Source organism: Rattus norvegicus, chromosome 3 (genome assembly GCF_021556685.1).
Source record: "Rattus norvegicus strain SHRSP/BbbUtx chromosome 3, alternate assembly SHRSP_T2T, whole genome shotgun sequence".
NCBI lineage: Eukaryota > Metazoa > Chordata > Mammalia > Rodentia > Muridae > Rattus > Rattus norvegicus.
Window position 1 is genome coordinate 40,576,220 of NC_141536.1, and position 18,234 is coordinate 40,594,453.

At 38.9% G+C, this 18,234-nt stretch overlaps 1 long non-coding RNA gene across 1 annotated transcript in view; it reads left to right on the forward strand.

Annotated features, from left to right (window-relative positions):
* The first annotated feature begins 402 nt into the window (after nt 1-402).
* LOC102552656 (uncharacterized) overlaps nt 403-18,234 on the forward strand; it is a 132,085-nt gene continuing 114,253 nt past the window's right edge. Inside the window, exons 1-5 of the long non-coding RNA XR_015684942.1 lie at nt 403-606; nt 1,391-1,535; nt 8,459-8,588; nt 12,568-12,753; nt 15,764-15,998. This is a non-coding gene — a long non-coding RNA (uncharacterized LOC102552656). The remainder of the gene's footprint in view (nt 607-1,390; nt 1,536-8,458; nt 8,589-12,567; nt 12,754-15,763; nt 15,999-18,234) is intronic.

The window sequence follows — 18,234 nt, forward strand, 5'->3', positions numbered from 1 at the left end:
TGTTTTACATATTGCTCATTGGAAATAAAAGGTTCCAGTCCAATTGCAACTTGCTATGCCAAGGTGGGTCGATATCCACATCTCTAAGGAGAAAGCAAGAGGGACAGAGAGACAGGGCAGGGGGAAGGGAGGGACTGGGAGGCAAGTAAGGAAAGGAAGCTCCAATTGGGGCATAAAGTACATAATAATAAAAAGAAAGGGGGGAGGGGATGCTCTGTTAGGCCTTTCAAGGATTTCTCCTCACATAGTTGGACTGAATAAGAAGTACTTCCTATGCAAACCCCAGATCCGATTGTTTTGAAATCTAAGAACTTAGAATGCTGTCCTGAAGGAATGATTATGAAATCACCCCCTGCCTTCCACCTCTCACCCGGTCTTACAGGATTTCTGCGTTATTCAAATGGGCGTACTAAAATAATGTGAATACAATGTGGGCTCCGAAGCGCTGAAGGGGAGGGTTAATGAAACTGCTAATATAGAAAGCAAACGTGGGACCAGCTGCTCCAGAGTGCACGTGAAACCATTTTCCCTCACAAGGAGCAGAAGCTTTGGGACATAAGCAAACAGCGATGTGGGTCCCTAGACCTCAAGAGGTTAAGTGGAGAGGTAGGTCCATTTAAGTCAGTGTTTTAAATTACCACTTTTTTCCCCTGCTTCTGAAAACAAAGTATCCACTCTGGCTCATCTATTTGGAGTTATCAGAAAACTTCAGATTGATGTTATTGGCAGGCGCTGACGTGTTCATTTGAAGAAGTCATGAGAGACATCAATTGGATACGATGTGGAAAAAGCAAAGGTTAGGTTCAATGAAAGATACACGAATTATAGTTTTAATTTCCAAACTACTACAAATCAATTGTGCCGCGTTTCATCTCAGATACACCGAGGCAGTAAAGATTATCGCGCTCGCTGCAATTATTCAGGAGCGCAGCCATTATGGAGGCGTCGTTTCTTGGGCATGTGGCGTGGTTTTTAAAGATTTGTTAATTTTGTTTTGTTTTTAAAGCAATGGCATTAGCTGCTCAATTACCCAGCAAGAGGGTTTTTGTAAACTTCTCTCGAGTTTCCATAGAAATGCATTGATCGGAGCATAATTTCTGTTAATATTTTCTTCTTGCGACTCCTCTGGTTGCTTAAACTAACTGAGCACCTGCCCCTTCGCGGGCGTTCTCATCTTTTGTTCAGCTCAGTAGGTTACCTAACTGGTGGGTTTTATTGAGTTAAATCAAGCTGTCACTTCATCTGCCTGAAGGATGACTCAAATACTACACATAATAATAAAAGAAAAGTGGGATAAAATAATCTTGTCAAGGCAGAAAAACTGATTGCTTGAAGTTGTAGCCTTCAATCAATACACTAATTCCACAATTTATACCTTTTTCAATTGAAGGGGAAAGAAACTCTGATATGGTATTTCTTGGCTCGCTGACCAACTTCGACCTTCTATCTGTGTGAGTGTGGGATTAACATGAGCTTCTGCTTAGGGGAGTCACCTATGAAAATAAGAAAACAAATGTGCGCATTTGTAGCTCCAAGTAAGTATTAATTTCAGAAATGCAGGCCGCATACACTGTTTATATCTCATGTCTGCCAAAGCGAACATCTTATTTAGCTTGGGGTAGAGAGCCTTTCCTACTTGATAATCATTTACAGCCGGAATTTGTGGCCAAAAGCACCTGAGAATTTGGCACGATGTAATTCCTTAGAGATTTTTTTTTTTAGTTTGAGCTATTCACCAATACCCTATGTAAACAGTGCATAATGAGCAAGAGAGGGGTTATTTTAAATTGCATACCGATTTGATTCCTTTAAAATATTTTTTTCATGGAGGAGAAAATAGTTTTAACGATGGCTATAATTTCTTATGGAGTATAACAATAACCTTGTATTATTAAAAATACCTATCACTTTCACAAGCTTTGGTTTGTAAATTATAATTAATTTACATACCTTTTTAAATCAATAACAAAAAAAAAAAGCTTCGCTTCAAAATTCTGCACTGTTTGGCTGTCAGAGTTTGTTTCGTTTCATAATTCCTCCCCTGCAGGCACCAACCAGGAAATAAAACTCTTTGTTTAGTGAGCCTTTTATATTTCACTAGGCCACCTGCTTGCCTTGAATTGTGGCATACATCAAGCAGGGTACCCCAAACTAATGTGCGTCCTGATAGCCTATATCTTAAAGTGTGTGTGTGTGTGTGTGTGTGTGTGTGTGTGTGTGTACACACTCACTACTGAGCCTTGAAATTTTTGGCCTAAATGATTTTAGGTTACAAAAAAGATGTACCAGCCCAGATAGTATTGGGTTTAAGTAAATCATCTCCTTCCCTTATCAAGGAGTATTAATTTGTAAAATGGAAGCAATAAGTTACATGTAAATTTTATGTGAACTACAAATGATACATATTTGAAGTGTGCATTTCTTTTTAAATTAACTCTTTTTAAGCCCTGATTATTGTAGGAACACAAAACTACCTTGATCATTATGGTATACTTAATCACATCTAACTACCGGCTCTATTTTTATTATTTTTAAAATAAATATTTTTTATTATTTTTAATTATGTGCATGCAGAGATAGGAGGTCATGTGCCCACTCAGGCAGTACACAGTTTCTTAACCTCAGAGTTGATCTTTTAAAAGAACTTCGTGAGCCCACTCTGTTCTACAACCATTCAAGTAGCTGTTTGTTTTGGTTTTTTGTTTTGTTTTGTTTTGTTTTGTTTTTTTGAATGAAGTAGAATGCAGCAAATCTGCAAATGTTGCTTGCCTTTAAGAAAAATAACTCAGAGACTGAGAGAAGTGAATAAAGATGTATTTTTTCATCACCGAAAACACAAAAATGCTTGCCTTTCCCAGCACAGACGCCCTTTCTGTCCAAACCATATTATTATAGGAAGACAAAAACAAGACAAAGAAAAAGACATACAATTCTAAATCCGTCCCCTTTTCAGAACCCTCCATCACTGTACTCCTCACACCAGACTCCTTCTTACCTCCAGTTTGAATGAAGTCACGCTTCCACTTTGAAATTTGCACTTTCACACAAACAAATGTATATATTCACTTGTTAAGTGGTTTAAAAAGCACATTCAAATATATGCCTAAATTATCAAGGAAAAGAAAAAGAAAGAGAAAGAAAGATAGAAAAAGAAAGAAAAAGAGAAAGAAAAATTTAGAGGGTTTAATTAGTTACCACTGGCTTCATGTTTGTGCAAGCAATCTGACAGGACTTTTTGTTGTCTATGCTATTTCTGTACAGTTTTATCAAGTTGATTAATGTCTCCTTTGCACTGCCCTATCTTCTCTGTATTTTAATCCTCCTTTTATTCTCTTCTTGATCTCTCCTTGAGTGCTACACCAAGTTTGAGCCTAGCATGTGCACTTGCATTAATATACATTCCCCCTTTGAGAATTTATTGACTCTAAAGGCTTCTGTCTTCTGGCTAGAGTGTGGATCATGGCTCCTAAGAGTCACAGAAAGGTCAGGAATTAAGTAGAGGGTCAGGCCAAGCAGACAGTCTGGAACCAAGAAGAGTACAGAAGTCAGCAGCCAAAGGTCAATTGAGAGACCATGCAGAGTGTTATCAAAAGGAAAGAATCATACCTCAGCCAGATGTCAAGATAGCACAGCGTGTTGCAAGTCCAGAGAATCAGAAGAGACCAGCAGTCTCTTCAGTTTCATTCCTTAAATACCTTGAAGAGGAAATCGCAACCCCTGTATTTACACTAGCCAGGAATCAGTGACTGCCTTTCCTAGAGACTGGCATCTACAATCCTTGGGGCTGTAGATGTAGTTCTGTGGTAGAGTATTTGCTAGCATGAAAAAGGTCCTGTTTTTGATCCCCAACATGGAAAAATAAAACCGGATGCCCTCACTGTTGCTTTTACATCATTTTAAAGGATCCCAAGAATGTATTTTCTATATCTTTATAAACCTCTATATATCTCTCAACCCTCTCATCATTTCGAAAGCCAGCCGGTTCTATGGACTTTTAATTTAATAGAAGCTAAAAATCAACTCACTTGAGGCTTCCATTTTGTCCATGATTTCTTCAGTTGGTCAAATGTACTAAATGATTGCAATATGGTTTAAATATAAAGGATCTGGAATTCTGGAAGAGTAGGAAATATGTGGTAATCTCATATAAAATGTTCCATAGGAAGATAATGCTCATGTCATGCCATGGTGTGTAACATCAGGAAGGTAGAATGGTCCATAACTCTTGCCATCATAAGAGAAAGTCTAAAAATAGAAATGATCATGACACATAAGTAATTCTTCATGAATATAAGAATGTATCTCAGTGGTAACTAAGAAAACTAGAACTGTAACAATATTCATATGCCAGAATTGGAATTTATACCAACAAAGTTGATTCAATAGTTAATGGTCTTTCCTATAAAATCTTTAGAAGCAGATAGATTCACAAGTCAATTCTATAACCCATGTAAGAAGAATACCTCTGTTCTCTGTTAAGGAGTACTTCTTCATTCAAATCCACCTTTGCCCTAATGTACAAATTAGACTAAGCATTCGAAGAAAAGAAAACTACAAACCAAATCCTAATGAATATAGATGCGAAAACTCCTCAATGGAATATGTGGGGATGGAATCTAATACTGAAATAGATTTATAAACCAAGAAAAAAGTGGGCTTGCCCTGGGTATAATAAATACCCTAAGTATGCAAAAATAAATCCATCACAGAGACATGATTTTTCTTGATCATAAGATTATATACACAAATACAGAAAGACCATTTGACAAAATTTAAGTCATAGCTGGAAAAACTGAGTTTGATTGGGATGTTCATACCAGATTTATTCAGAATTACCAAACTTTGGAAGCATTTAGGAGGGTCTTGAATAGGTGACTGGATGAGGTGCTCAAACACAACTAAATTGTTCAAAATTTAAAAGAAATGAATTACAGTGAAAAGGTTTATGGTGGTGGGGCTAGAACAATGACTCAAGCTTTGAAAGCACTTGCTGTTCTTCCACATGACCAAAATTTGGTTTCCATTGCCCATATCAGATGGCTCACAATCTCCATTAACTCTAGTTTCAACAAACGCCACACCCTCTTCTACCCTCCACAGGTTCCTACACATGTGCATTTACATACCTCAGATATGCACACACAGAGAATATTTTAGATGCATGCTAAAGAGGGTTGGTGAAAACTCAAGTGAGTATTTCCCAGTGAAAGGAGCTTAACTGAAAAAGCCACATAGTTTATAATTCCAACTTCTTGTCATCTATGACCCAGATGAAGTTAAAAGATCAGTATCATCAGGACTTACTGAGAAGGGAAAGATGAGTAGAAAGAATGTGTATCATGTTTGGACAGCACAACTATTTCTGCAAGGTAGGATAGCATACATCACTAGAAACTTGTCTATACTTACAGAATACATATACTCACCAGTGCACCCTAAAGGAAACCATGATTCAGGAAGTAAAGATGCACCAGTAAAGTTGTACTGGTGTAGCACACTGGTGCAAGGGTTACTCTGGAGGACACTGTGAGCCTAGGAGGTCAAGAAAATGATTGCTAATCTGTCTCCTGCTCCACTTTGCTGTGGGGCTTAAAGCATCAGTTTTCTTTAAAGGTGTGAGCGCTGGTAAGTGGACCATGCTTCAAGCAGGGGTCAGACCACAGAGTACTTCATTTTTGAGAAAGAAAGCGCTACAGAAAGATGGAGAGATAGAGGGACAGAGACAGAGACAGACAGAGAGGAAAAAAGATTGGAGTAGTTGGGGATGGGTATAAAAAAGTACATTGTATAAAATACTTAAAGAATTAACAAAAATAATCTTTAAAAATTTTAGAAATACCTAGAAAAAATGAAAGACAACTGCTACCTTGTAACTCTGAGTTTAAAAAATAATTCTTAGCCACACCACCAAATACTGAACTGATAATGGAAAGAAAAATCCATAAACACGAATCTCCATTAATAATAAATTAATTAATTAATTTCCCATTAATAAATATGGATTTATCCATTAATCCAGAGGTAACGCTTTTGATTTTGAAAAGGTAGTGTTAAAATAATAAAAAAGTAATGAAAAAACATTTTCAAATTACATATCTGATATTTTATATTATGCTGCTTTTTTATAAACATTCTATATTCAAGAATAAGCAAGCAACCCAATGAGAACATGGTCAGAAAACTTTACAGATAATCAGCCAAAGAAGATAGTATTGTAAACAGTAAACATAAAACAATGTTTAACACCATGAGAAACTAGGAAAATTCAAATTATAATGTGATAGTCACCACTAAGTACATTAGTCTTAGCAAGACTGAACATTGGTCATATTAGGGTTCATAAGAATGTGAATACAATGGCCTCTCTTATGCTATTAATACTTATGTCAATAATACAAACACTTATAAAAGGGGCTTTTCAATCTCTCGAAGGGTAAAATCCTTTCTTGATCTTGCCTTTCTGTTCCTGGGAATTACCCAGAAGATACGGAAGCCTATAATCAAGCCTAGACTAACACAGTCGAGATCCTGATAGCCTTGTTTATCTTCACTGCTCAGACATCGGTATATTTAAATAATGGAAGGATACACAGCAACAAAAATGAACAAGTGATGTACACAGTCAACTGGATGATTCTCAAAATAAATATGGTGGGTGAAATAAAAATGATCCATACATATTCTTTTTACAAAAATTTGAAACAAATTATGGTAATAGAAAAAGGATTGGTAGTACCTGAAAATTTGGGCTGAGTGAAGAAAACACAAGAGGAATGGACTAAAATCAACATTGCTTCAAGTCATTGTCACACGGATGTTAACCCCAGTGACACTGGAAATGAGGACCCAGGAAATACTGAAAACAGCCATGGTAACAGAAACAAACTCTTGAAAGGATTTGAAAGTTTATTATTGACAGTTGACAAAAATCACCAGAGGCACACAACCTTCCTCGCACAGAACCATGGAAAATATATATCTACTTACAAATTCATCTTGTGTTACCAACTGTACATCTAAAATAATGTCACCTGTTGGCTCTGAAATCATACACATATAAGCAACATTAAACAGATTAATTGGTTTGAATTTAATATACATGTATATATGCATATACCACACACACACACACATATGCAACAGTAACTAAAAGAGAAAGGGTCTATGAATTTAAAAGGGAATGGGAACACGTGGCATGGGTAGGAAGGAAGAAAGTAATGTTACCACATTTTAATTTTTAAGATGATATTTCAAAACCAAGAAATAAATAAAATGATACCATGCTAGCAGAGAGGCTCAGCAGAAACATGCTGGGCCCATCAAACGATACCATCTCTTCATACTACATACCTAACAGTTTAAGCTCTCAATTCCAGCATGGAATACGTTATCTACTAAGTCCAGTAAGATATGGGTCTTCTATCTCAATTACCTCATAGACTTCCAGAGATGGCCGGCAGGAAGCTCCCCAAAACCATACTTGTGTGTCTGTAGAGTGGGACAATACCTTTTTACTGCAGATCCAGAAATCCCTGGAACAACCAGGGGTGGCCGAATGTGTCCGACTGTCAGCTATTGAGGAGCAGAAGCAGTCGCCAGCCTGACCCATAGAGAAAATTTGACTTGAACCTAGACAATTTTGTGAGAACCTGTCTCCAAATAAAACCTTTGAGCAACATTAAATAAATTCAGTAAGAGATGTGTGTGTGTGTGTGTGTGTGTGTGTGTGTGTGTGTGTGAGAGAGAGAGAGAGAGAGAGAGAGAGAGAGAGAGAGAGAGAGATGAGGTCATCAATTTAAGATGAAGTACAGAGAATCATAGGAGAACTAAGAGGGGAAGAGGAAAAGATGGGAAAAAGTAATATGATATACATGTATGAAAGTCTCAAAAAATTAAAAACTCGAATTCACTAAAATTTAGGGCTTGCGTGTGGCTCAAGGGTAGAATGATTACCTAGCATACGTAAGTCAAAGAAAGATGACAGGAAAAATAACAGCAAAAAGAGAAACAGTATGAGGAGATGAGCCTGAAAAGGAGACAGAGAAACAAGCTGGCCGGTGTATCTGAAGGAGAGTGCAAAAAGTAACTCTCCGTCAGCAGACATCACAAAGGCGCCTTGAAATTAGAAGGACCGAGGAGCTTCAAACTCTACCTTCCTCAAAAGATAAATAATGAAGGGGCTTCTCTCAGGATGTTGACCTAACTGTGAAGGGCAACTGAAAAAGGAGTGGCCAGGACAATAAGATATTTTGAGTATCCTCTACAGCTTAGGAATCAACTCCTTGATCATTGGTGGCCAATTTTATGGCACTCTGTAAGAAGTTCATGGGGACAAAGAGGTAAAGAAAGGATGTCCAGACTTCCACAAGTTCTTAAAATCATTTGTGTACACATCATGCTAGAATTAGAGATAAAATAAATAAACCTTTGTCATGATTTTAAAAATCCTCTATTACAGCTGGAGAAGGCTGGAAAAAAGATACCAAAGCACCTGCTACTGGTGCCATTATTATGGACGAATATGAGATAAAGAGATGGAAACAACGGGGTATGCAGTAGAAAGATGGACCAGAAAGCAGAGCCAAGAGGTTCGTACACTGTGGAGAATGGAGAGACTGGGGACTCGAAGGCAGTGAGGAAAAGACAGATATGAGAAGGCCACGGTGAGGTCTTGACCCTGGCTGTAGCCAGCAGTCATGTCTGGATCTGTGGTGTTATTGCAGCTGGGGGTATGTGTTGATGTCTGTGGCATGAGTTTATAACAGCAGCCAAGTAGATGTCAATAGTTTGGGCTGCCACCAGAGACCGTGTGAATATCTGAGGTCCACGTGTGCCAGAGGGACATGCTAATGTGAGTGACCTAAATTGCCACCTGAGGCCATTGGGACGTGGGGGTGGGGCGGTTGGTGCATGTCTAGGTCCATGGTCCTATGGCAGCTGGGGCCTGTGTTGTTATCCCAGGACCATGTTACCACCAAAGTCCATTCAGATGTCCCTGGTCTGGACTGCACTATGCTGAGCTGCCTTGTCCCTCACCAGCTGCAGCAGTTAGGAGATGCAGCCCGGTACTTCACCTGGACAGCAGAGTGGAGCTAGCACTTGGGGGAGAGGGACGGGGGGGGGGGGGGTGAGGATGCAGGTGATCCCTAAGAACTAGTCCTGCCCTTTGCTGGCTGTGGCATTGGGTATGTGAGCTAACCAGAACAGGGCTAGAGAGCTCGCCCTGGTGGTACAGGTGCAGTAGAGCTGATGGACTGAGCAACGTAGCTGCCTCCCAGGCCCACATCCAGGGTTTTCAGTTGCCTGATCCCAACGGCTATCCCATCTGTGAACTGCTGGATCTTATGAAAGGGGCATCCTGCAAATCCAAAGCAGAAGGATCTCAATGGCACAGGGCAACAACACGATATCCTAGAGGAGCCCTCATGAAGATCTGGTATTGATGGTGTAGCAAAAACCAAAGGCTCTGAAAAAGATCAATGACTCATTGCAATGAACATTTGCAAGCAAAAATGTGTGGACAAAAGGGTATACAGTGTGACGCATTGTGACACTCTATGGATGCCACAATAAGTTCTGTCTCATTTTCTCTTCTTTTGGGAAAAAGGTTACAAGGGCAGAGAGCAGAAACAAAGGGATGGGAAGATGAGTGGGATTGGGATGCATGATGTGAAATTCACAATCAATAAAAAGTCAGGGGAAAAAAAACCCTCTGCTCTGAACAGGGTAGAATTGAAGCTGCGATTTAGCAGGCTACTGCAGTAATAATCTAAGTGTGACATAATTGCTTCAGGGTCTTAGCCAGAGTGGAATAAAAAGATGAATGAATTCTGGCTATATGTTGCATGTAGAGTCAACAGATCTCACTCGTGGCTTAGACAATGAGGGTAAAAAGAAGGAAGGTTCGAGTAGGGTGGCAAGGTTTTAGTTACAATGGTTGAAAAAAATGACACAGTAATAATAACTGACTCAACAACCAGAAATTCCCCAAAGCTTAAAAGCAAGAATAGGGACTCAAGAAAGTAGAGCACATATTTACATATTTGTAAAATATTTACTAAATTATCATATAGGATTCAAACAGGGGTCTCATGTATACTCCTGAATTCTGTCTTTCTATGTCTCATAAAAGAAGTGGAAACTTAGGGGTTCTTTGGAAAGTCAGTTGGATGGGGTTTGGCTGGGTCACCCATGTGAAGGAACGTCTTGATGAAGCAGACACAGGAGAGAGGATGTACTGTTAAAGCAAGAACTTGAAAAGTCACATGATGAAGGATTCTTTGCTAGCAACACACATGGATTGGTCCACCTTACATTGCATAGTTGAACTGCATTTGTCTGGACCTCCTCACACTCAGGATGATTGGATGCATGTGCTGAGGCAAAACCCATGCTGAGGCAAGACCTGCGCTGAGACAAGGCACATGGAGGACACGTGATGTTTGGAGGATATAAATAGGACTCCATGGATTGACAGAGCAAGAGCCTGGCTTCCAGGTACAGCTAGCTGTACAACACTTGTGGGTTTCATGTCTTTGCTGATCTTCACTTCCCTGAGAGAGGCACAGCTGAGAGAGAGTTTCTCCTGGTGGTGGTCCTGGTTCCTCCTGCTGACGGGGGCTGAGGATGAGGCCTGACTGTCTCTGCTAGGTCGTGTCACCACTGTGGCTAACACAACTCTCCCTAACTGGACTGCTGGTGTATCTGTGAAGTGTTTGCGAGTGGATCAAGCTGCCACTGCCAACCTGTGAATTAAACTGCCAATTTCCAGACAACAATGATGTGAGTTGCTCCAAAGAACTTCCTAAACCGGTCCAATTCTCCCATCACCTTTCTTTCCCACTACCTCTGGTGGGTGGTTGGCTACAAGGGAGGTTAAAGCATTTAAGCACCATCATTAAAAATAAGGTTTAAAAAATTAAAGTTACACACCCAATACCTATATTATGTCTCTTTTCTGATAGTTTGTTCCTTAGCTGCAGAATTTGTAAAGTGGCCTGGACTTGAGATAGTTTCCCCAATCACTCTGCAACGTAACACATTTTACCAGTGACCTTTAATTACATAAGCATTTATAGCCTTTGCTGCTGCCTCATTGACTTAAAAACAAAAAACAGTTTACTATCTCATGAATAGCCTGGAAGTTCTGCCCTGGGTTCCAGAAAGACAAGATGATCTACGTTGACCTCACTCAAAGGTCTGAAGCTACAGCTCTAAGGCTGAAATGTCTCATTCTCTCCTTACATGAGTTCTTCCACCTTTCTAGAAAAGTTATTTTCTAAGATATTTTGTCATGAAGCCTCAGAGACCACAAAAGCAAGAGAAGGTGACTCCCAACAGTCAAATTCTGCAGTCCTTAGCTTAGCAAGTGACACAAACGAGAATTTGCAGCTACAGAAATAAATGTAACCATATGATGAATCCCCTGGGGTCACATTACATTGGGATGTATACAATGGGCTAGATGGGAAGTATTGTCAACTTCGCCATGTCTGAATTAAGACTATTGAAATGTTTACTTCTGCACAGTTTCTAGACTTTTAGCACTCTGATATTTAGCAACCACCTGCAACAATCTATTTGAGTTGTAATTGAAGAATGACTTATTAACTTATACAATTTTGTATGAGTTTTGGATAATGAAACTTACTCTCTTTCCATGTCAACCTTTAATGGCCCTTCTTGGTCATACACCAAGCTGGCAGACGAGTGCAGTGTGGGCATACTTGGCTGTTTCCCATCAAGCAAGCTTCAATTCTTGGACTCATTTATGTACTCAAAATTAATCAGCCCTCAAGTCTCCTACCTTAAGTATTTAATACATAACATGCATGGCCACTTTTCACTTTCTTGATGATGTGGTAATCATGGCAAGTACCAATGCCACTAGTCATAGGCTCTTTGTAGTCTATTAATGAGATCGTACTGGGTTTCATTAAGGATTTTAATTATGTTCCTTTCCCCTTTTGCTTCCAGCTTGTTTTGATTAATAAAATTACCCACAGCTGCTTCAGATTGGTCACTCCTTCTGGGAGAAAAACCAAACGGAATGCTTAGAACAGGTGCTTGGTACTTGACCAGATTCACAGGTTTAAATGAGTTTGACCTCTGGCTCTGGAAGTTGGGGAAGGAAGCTATAGACATGTTTCTCAGGATTAGAAAATTACCCTTTTACATGACAGGACTGGTGGCTACTGTAAAAAAAAATTAAGAACTTTAAAAAAATCTTTCTAATCATGTGAAACCACATAGTGATAAACTTTGAGGTATTGCTAGTATTTAAGTAAGGGAAAAAAACAAGTCTTCAGAACTCTTGTTAGCATAATGCAGGGCCTGGTATTCTGTCATCCAAAGAGCAGAGTATAGAACTGTTATTGTCCAGAAAAGCCTGCAGTAATGAATTTTTACACCCTTAAAAGAGGCTCTTGGATGAACTGGAGAATATCCAGAGAAAAGCAATTAGGGAAAAAATTAATGTGGGGAATTTTCAGAGGAGTTAAGGCTACTTAACCTAGAGGGGGAAATAAGTCTGAGATGCTTCTACATTAATGAATCTAAATTATAAAGGTATTGGCCAGCTGTTCTGCTACTCTACAGAGTACTGGGCTGAAGAAAAATGATCTCAACAGACTGGAGGTATCAATGAAATGTAACCCAATAAAGCTTGATTCTGAGGGGAGAGAATGAAGGTCCTGTCTCCTTAATAAGCAACAAAAAATGGAAAGTTTCTGCATTAATTCTTCTCCTCGAATGGTAAGTAGTTTCGCTTTGCTCCTTTGTTGACCATAATAGTTGAGTCACTGCTGTGTGTCAGGTGCTATACATGTCAAGGAGCAAGAAGCTGTGGTCCATTCCCTGGGGTTTTCACCCACTCTAAGAAATTTTTCACTCCCTAGTTCTGGTCTTTTAGCTTAAAGGACTTGGTTTTACATTTACTCTGTGTGTGTGTGTGTGTGTGTGTGTGTGTGTGTGTACAAATGGGCAAGCTTGACAACCTGAGATTAGTTCCTAGAAATCACATGATTGGAGAAAACCCATTCGCCAAATTATCCTCTGATGTCTGCAATTACACCATAGACATTTAAAAATCTCCCGGGCCAGCATGTATCATAGCAGCATAAACCACTTGTTTAAGTTGAATACTCAAAAACCTACATAAAATTAGAAGGAAAAAACCAATGCCACAAAGTCATCCTCAGGGCCTCAACATGCAATAGTTACTTATACATCATACGCACACAAAAATAATGATAAAAGAAATTTCAACACATCAAAATTCTAATGTAATCACTACATTATGCTATATGTATTATTTAAACCATGATATGCTATGTATAAAAAGGTAGTGAAAATGCATGTCTAAGTTGTTGAGGTTTATATTTTCAAAGATGTGAAGGAGCATCCCACTAAAATGGACATGTTTTGTTCAGGAATAACAATATCTTTCTTCAAATAATGTACAATAAAGTCCAGATTTTTTATTTTCCAATGAAGATAAACTTGATTTTGTAGGTGTTTGCGAAATATAGACAAGTGTCTATTGAATTAATAGTATGGAAATATAAGGAGGAAGAGGACATTGTCTTTAACCTTTAGCTTGCAGCTTTAATGGAGAATCTAAATAATATTCCAACACCATGGCTCACTGGCCAAAGCCATATACTGGGATCCAACATTGCAAATGGCAAAATATGGTTTAAGGAAAAAAATAATTTTGGGTTCTTAAAAAGGAAAAATACTTCCTTATAGAACTCAAATTCCACAGTAGTTAAGTCATCCCAGGTCCAGCTGAGTCCATACAAATCTCGTTGTCAAAACATAATCTTTGGCTAATCCTTGGCCCCTACTGCCCCTAATGGGTTACCACTACTAGCTCCACATTTACATTAGGCCAAACTGTGACCCTAGAGATAAGCCAACCTTTCCTAATGACCACCATAACAAATCTATGCTGGTAGTATTGATTTTTCTTAGTCATTCAACAAAGAGTCACTGAGTATTACATGATGTTCTGGGCATATAAGGTATTGTACTAAACAAAACAGATGATGTTTCTGGCCTCTGAAATTTCATATTATGGTGGTAGAAGATATACTAAGCAAACAGAAATGTAAGTGTGTAAAATTATTTAGCATTGAGGCCATTGAGAATCTTAGCAGAATAAAGAGCAGCAAATACTTCATATCCAGTATGTCAACAATACATACTGTAGCATTTTGTGTGTCTGATGGAGCAAGGCTGAAGCATGACCATATCTGCATCAAAGAAATGTCCTGAAAATCACATATGCTATAAAGGAGAATACATAATAAATAACATCCCCCAAGGGAAACTCTAGATGCTGTTGGTAGAAGGAGTTGTCAGACTCCTTAACAGACTAAACTGAAGTCCATAGGAGTCATTAAAATGTAATATAAAACCTCCTCAAACACTTAAGGTATCCATTCAGGTTGGCTATTGACAGACTTATATGGGTTAAACTTGTGTGCCACATATGTAGTGGACCAAAAAAGATGTCAAGGACTTATGAAAAGATTAGGGAGGAAAGAAAGTGATGCTAAAGAAACACATAGTAGAAAAGTTTGGTATTTGCAGAATAAGGCATACAATGCTATTGAGTATTGTACTGAAAAAACAGGTGACATGGCTATATTGTAAATGCCTCAAACTGTTCATTTGCTAGCAAATGAAGATATTGAAAAGTTCTAGAGGAAATAATACTCCTTGTATTTGCTTTAGGAAGGTTAAATTGGCAATAGTGCATAGAATTGGTTTGAAGAAAGATCTAGAAGAATCAAGTTAGGTGAATTCTTTTGGAAATGTTGATGTATACTTATTATTTATTGCATGTTTGTGTGGACATACATGCCACAGTGTGTGGAAGTCAAAGAACAAGTTGTTGGAACTGGTTCTTTCCCTCACACAAGTGGGTGCCAGGATGAAACTCAAGTCAGCTGGCTTAGCAACAAGTGCCTTAACTGCTGAACCACTTGCAGCCCTAGAATAGTTTTTTTAAAGGAGTATCCACAATATCACGTTTCAATACTTTATTCCTTTTTAAGACAATAAAAATGGACAAACTTTTGCTTCCTGTTCTGTAGGTTGCTTCTTCCTGTGACTGATAGTGTCTTTTCCTATAGAGAAACATTTTTGTTTCATAAGGTTCCATTTACCAGTTGTTGTTCTTAATTCCTGTGCTATGTGATGTTTTCATTTCAGTGGTGGGCACCAGATATGGTGCTACCTCAGATTGTTCAAAATCAGTAACTAGGATTTGTCTCATGCTCTGGTAGAGGTGTGATTCTATCAAATGAATATAGTTTACATTTGGAATTCTGAGGACTTTTAAGAGGGTATAAAAATACTAGCACTCGAGAGGCTACAGTAGCTGCTGCTCCCCTGCTCTTGCTGATTTTTGATGCAGCTTTTGTTATTTGCTGGTTGCTTTTGCTGTTGGCTGGATTGCCAGTTGTTGGTTGCAGATATCCTGACGATTAATGTTGGACTTATCCCAAGGAATGCAACTTGGGAAGTAGTCTAAAAAGATCTATGTCCCTTTCCCTTCTAACCTTCTTTCTTCTCTACCTAGAGTTAGGGGCGGGGCATAGAGATACTGAGGTGGAGAAGGGTGATAGATATAAGAACCCAATAAAGTAGACATTTTGATCTACAATATGGTTGCTTAATTATGAACTTAATGAGGACAATGAAAATGAAATGCCAGCCTGTGCCCTGTGCTGACCCTTGACCTCTCTGTACCCAGATCCCTCAAGAAGAAAACTTGCCTCCCAGAAGTGCTGACACACCTGAGAGCACAGGTGAGACCACCATTTCTGCTCACATTACTGGCCCAAGAGGAACCCTCACAGAGCTCTCTGGACATAGGAACTGAGGAACAGTCTGGAACAGGATCCTTCCTGTTTCCAACTGCACCTGGAGCTGACCCTGTGCCACAGAAAGCTGGTCTCCCAAGAGTGTTGACACATCTAAGAGCACAGGTAAGACTGCTACTTCTGCTCTAAGGGACCTGCCCAGAACCCTCAAGACACAGGAATTGAGGAGCAGTCTGGGACAGGATCCTTCCAGTTTCTCTCTGCACCCTGACCTGACCCAGTGCAAGAGGGTCATCCCTGAGAGAGATTCCCCCTGAGAGAGAGCTGGTTTCTGAGTAGTGCTGACACACAGGCTTACAGGATGGTCAAGCCACAGTCAGAGACAGCAAGAACAGCTAACATTAGAGATAAGCATGTGGGAAAGGGCAAAAGAAGAAGCAAGGGCAAAAACTTAAGCAACACAAACAAAGGCTACTGGGCATCATCAAAACCCAGTTCCCCCAACACAGCAACACCAGAATACCCAACCTACCAGAAAAGCAATATTTTGATTTAAAATCACAAATCAGGATAATGTTAGATTACATTAAGAATGACATAAATAACTCCCTTAAAGAAATGCAGGACAACACAGGTAAACAGGTAGAAGCCCTTAAAGAGGAAACACAAAAATGAACCAAACAGGTGAAGAAATTGAATAAAACCATCCAAGATCTAAACATGGAAATCGAAGCAATAAAGAAATAACAAAGAGAAACAAGTCAGAAAACAGAAAACCTAGAAAAGAGATTAGGAGTGATAGACAAGGGGTTGGGGATTTAGCTCAGTGGTAGAGTGCTTGCCTAGGAAGCGCAAGGCCCTGGGTTCGGTCCCCAGCTCCGAAAAAAAGAAAAAAAAAAAAAAGCATTCCGAACAGAGTACAAAAGATAGTAGAAAGAATAACAGGGGCAGAAAATACCATGGAAACATTGATACAATAAGCAAAGAAAATGCAAAACCCAAAAGGCTCCTAATCCAAGAAATCTAGGATATAATGACAAGATCGAACCAAAGGATCATAGGTATAGAAGAGAGCAAAGATACCCAACTTAAAGGGCCAGTAAATATCTTCAACAAAATTATAGAATAAAACTTCCCTAACCTAAAGAAAGAGATGCCCATGTAATATATAAAGGCAGACTTATCAGAATCACACCAGACTTCTCAACAAAGACTATGAAAGCTTGAAGATCCTAGGCAGATGTCATACAGAACTTAAGAGAACACAAATGCCAGCCCAAGCTACTATATCTAGCAAAACTCTAAATTAATGTAGATGGAGAAACCAAGATATTCCATGACAAAACCAAATTTACAGAATATCTTTCCAAAATCCAGCCCAGAAAATGATAATAGACAGAAAACTATAAAACAAGGAGGGAAACGACACCTTAGAAAAAGCAAAAAAGTAATCTTCCTTCAACTAACCCAAAAGAAGAGAGCCACACAAGCATAATTCCACCTCTAACAACAAAAATAAGAGAAAGCAAAATCACTATTCTTTAATATCTCTTAGCATCAATGGATTCAATTCCCCAATAAAAAGACATAGACTAACAGACTCAATATGTAAAGAGGATCCAGCATTTTGCTGCATTGAGGAAGCACACCTCAGGAGCAAAGACAGACACTACATCAGAGTAAAAGGCTGGAAAACAATATTCAAAAACAAATGATCTCAAGGAACAAGCTGGAGTAGCCATTTTAATATCCAATAAAATCAACTTTCAACCAAAACCTATCAAAAAAATAAGGAAGGACACTTCATCTTCATCAAAGGAAAAATCCACCAAAATGAACTCTCAATCCTGAATATCTATGCTCCAAATGCAAGGACATCTACATTCATAAAAGAACCTTACTAAAGCTGAAAGCACACATTATACCTCACATAAAAATAGTGGCAGACTTCAACAACCCACTCTCATCAATGGACAGATCATGGAAAAAGAAATTAAACAGAGACATGAAGAAACTAACAGAAGTTATGAGCCAAATGGACTTAACAAATATTTATAGAATGTTTCATCCTAAAACAAAAGGATATACCTTCTTGTTAGCACTCACGGTACCTTCTTCAAGATTGACCATATAATAGGTCACAAAACAGGCCGAAACAGATAAAAAGAAGGTTGAAATAATCCCATATAACCTATCAAATCACCATGGACTAAGGTTGGACACCCCAATGTTAGAAAATGTTTGAGGGGGAATTAAAAAGGGGGAATAGATGGGGAGGGGAACACCCTTATAGAAGAAAGGGAGGGGGAAGGGATAGGGGACTTATGTCCTGGAAACTGGGAAATGAAATAACATTTGAAATGTAAATAGCAAAACATTCACTAAGGAGGGAAACTATACC